The sequence below is a fragment of the Cynoglossus semilaevis genome, unplaced genomic scaffold (assembly GCF_000523025.1).
Source record: "Cynoglossus semilaevis isolate Cse_v1.0 unplaced genomic scaffold, Cse_v1.0 scaffold3231, whole genome shotgun sequence".
Taxonomy (NCBI): domain Eukaryota; kingdom Metazoa; phylum Chordata; class Actinopteri; order Pleuronectiformes; family Cynoglossidae; genus Cynoglossus; species Cynoglossus semilaevis.
In genome coordinates this window covers 4,850-8,189 of record NW_007585259.1, presented here as the reverse complement: position 1 = coordinate 8,189, position 3,340 = coordinate 4,850, and the positions used below count along the sequence as shown (strand labels likewise).

General features: G+C 40.1%; 1 long non-coding RNA gene across 1 annotated transcript; it reads right to left on the bottom strand.

Annotated features, from left to right (window-relative positions):
• Positions 1 to 1,406: 1,406 nt before the first annotated feature.
• On the bottom strand, positions 1,407 to 2,732 carry LOC103398997 (uncharacterized). Its single transcript, XR_523566.3, has 3 exons — positions 2,678 to 2,732; positions 2,459 to 2,596; positions 1,407 to 2,351 (listed from the first exon to the last, which is right to left on the bottom strand). It is a non-coding gene; the product is annotated as an uncharacterized LOC103398997 (long non-coding RNA).
• Positions 2,733 to 3,340: the final 608 nt, after the last annotated feature.

Below are 3,340 nucleotides of genomic sequence, written 5' to 3'. Positions count from 1 at the left end.
ATATATATATATTTTTTTTTTTTAATCATAAAACTGAAGCCATTTTTAGCCTTTAATAGTGTGGTATTTTCTCTTTGATCCTCACAATTTGGGCTGGATTGAATGTTTTGGCGGGTCAGATTTGGTCTACAGGTTGCCAGTTGATAATCACTGCTGTATTGTGGTGCGTGTTTTGTCGTGATGTATCTTCCCACCACCTTGTATTTTTGATGTCAGAGACATCTCAGGTGTTTAGTTAGGGGGACAGTGGTGGCTAAGTGGTTAAGGACTTGTGTCCACTAGCTGCCAAGTTACCACTGAGGGTGCTCTGAGCATGGCACCGTCCATGGGTTAAAAGCAGAGGTCACATTTTGTTGTGTGCAGTGGTGTGCTGTGTCACAGTAACAAGTAGTTCACTTTCCTTCCTTCCTTAAATGTATATGTAGGTTCTCTGTCATCTGGGTCATTGTATCTGAGAGTGAAGAGTATTCTTCAGTTTTGTTAGAACTAGAACCCTAATTGGACGAGAGGTCACAGTACTGATGAATATGCCATAAGTTCCATGGGAAAGGGAAGGACATAATAAATATAAAACACACTGGGGAAAAAAGAAAGGGAAGGTGAGTGATGTACACCACCACCAACCACAGTGTATTGTTCAATTGTCCCAGCACACTGCTCACACTGTGTGTGTGTGTGTGTTTTTATGTACTGCACATGCATAGTGTTGCTCCTTCAGAGTGTGATAAAGGTGACAAACGGTGTCTCACACTGGTGTGTGACATTGAGAGCAAATCTCACACACACGTACGCACACACATGCACATGAGGAGGTTTGCAAAGCAGCACAGTCTGCTGTAACAATATCCCTGAATTGAAGAGATAATGCACAAACAGATGGTATGAATTGCATCTGCATAATGATATTCTAATTTCATCATTATTCATTATTGCTCTGCTTGTGATTGTCAGGGTGGTGGTACACTCAGCAGCAGTCCAAGCAACAGGCAACAAAGTGAATAGGCAGGGTCAAAATGTGCTCAAATGTTTCCTGGCAACGAGATGTTTCTTTGTGTGTTGAAAGCAGTAATTCCATCCCAATTGCTTTTTAAAAAGCTGCCCATTACATGACTGCAGCAGTGTAACTAGGCAGAAAGCCTCAGAGAGACACATTTACACTGACCATGGGGATGAATTCACAACTGCCTCGCTCTGTCCGTTGTGCTTGTCTTAAAGCCATAGATGGGGGCAGAGTCAATGTCTCTTTAAAGAAGCAGATAATAGAATGTGTGTGCGCGCGCATACACAGAGCCACTGCAACACCTATCCATGAGAGTGGAGAGCGACTGATGAAAAAGCCCTTCAGGACTCTTTTCTAAATAGGCAATTGTCCAATTCTTTCTTTTCCCACTTCTCCCTTAAGGGTCAGTGTTCAAATCATCTGATTTCACCTCATCCTATTCATGTGTTCTTCGGCTAAAACTAACCATCAAGCCTTGACTCCAGTAAATCTTTACAGATGAATTCCACATCCTTTGTTTAACACGTGCCCTGTCAGTCCCCAGCACACATCCAAACCATCTTCACATGGGCTATCTAACTTTTTTTTCTGAACTTTCTCTCTGACAGGCTAATTTTATAACCTCCATCACTGTCACTCTCTAAAGAAATTGCAGCATATTCTACCTCCAGCTCTGTTTCCTGTCATTAAAACAGTCCAAATGTCTACAAAACGTATCATCCAACCATCACAGCTGGTGTCACAATTGTCTAGTAAACCTTTTCTATCAATCACGCCACTATCCCGCATCCACGCATCACATCTGACACTTGTCTCCACCCTCTCCAACCTACCTCCTTTTACCTCTTTCAGTGTCCACAGTTTCAATCGTTGACTGGCATTTGACCATGTCTACTTCTCCACTTGTTGCATTATTGTTTTCTCGCTCATTTTTATCCTAATGCATGGATTTTTTTTCTTGCTTGCTCAGAATCTAATTTCATTTCTTTATACCACCTCTCTAGGTTTTTCTTCACCTGCTATCTATGCTATCTGCCTAAAGATGTTTTGCTTGATGTAGTCTACCCACAACCTTAGCCAATATATGCACTGTACTGTATCATTGTCTTGCTTTCATGTAATCTGCACCATCCTCACGTATTTTTCAGCCATGTCCTTTGTTTCTTTAAGTTCATCTCTTGAAAACCTACCATTACGTCATAATCCAATGCTATTAATCAAGTGTTTTTACTTACATCTCAAAAAATTGTTTTATTTTTTCCCAAGGGGTCTGAATACGTTTTCTAAGCATTTTTGTCCACTTTAGAGCTCCAGAAGTGTGAGCCATATTCTTAATTCCTCCACTTTCTACCTGTAAACCAGAAACAAAAAAGGAGAGGAAGAAATTCATTTTTTTCTTTTTTGGTCATTTGTCTTAAAGAGAGATTAGGATTAATGTAAAACTATCAAATGACATACCTGGTGAGTCCAGCTTTTAAACAGAGTTTTACACTTCTCCAGCTCTTCTCTAAAATATTGCTGAAGTAAAACGAGATTAGGGCTGAAGATTTGTCTGATCTGTCTTCTCTCCAGAAAAGGTCCAATGATGGTCAGAAGCTGAAGAAAGAAAAAGAAAAGAATCATTTTTGTCTTATTTTTTAGCCACATTTAGTTTAAGTGTCATCCAGCCTTACTCACTTTGGAAGCAGACTCCAGTCCTGAACAATCCTTGAAGGCAAGGCATAAAAGGCTGGCAACCAGAAATATTCAGCTTTGATATTAATGAGTCTTTTGGGTTCATTAAGAACATGGTTGTTGTTCAATAATGCAATTAATCCTCAAAAATACAACTTGCCTAATAATTCTGCACTCCCTGTATATCTCCCTCTGACTGAGATTAGTGTCCATGGATCCTCCTGCATTCTGCCCCCTCTTTTCCCCAGGCTCTTGGAGCAAACAGGCACTTTGCAGTTTTAGCTCGTTTGTGCTCAAGTTAGGAGAAGTTGGTTTTCATCAGGAGGTGCTCTTTCGTGTCCCTCTGTAGCAGTCAGGTAAAGAATAGAAGACAGCGGATAAGATGTGCTGACTCAGAAACAGCGGTGTAAATAATTCAGTATAATTTAATTCACTCTATTATATGAGAACAAAAAGCTATTGAGGATCTTGAATGCTAATCCTAGTCAAAGATGACTGCAGAAAGAGTAAAAAGGTAACAGTATGGGAACCACTGTGCTGTACTGACTCAGCACCAGAGTCGTTGTCTCTATACAGTAGTTCACACGCATGTACTGTATGTCCATCATAATAAATAGAACAGTGTAAAAGTCTAAAACTTTAAAAACAGTTGCTTGTACGTCCTAA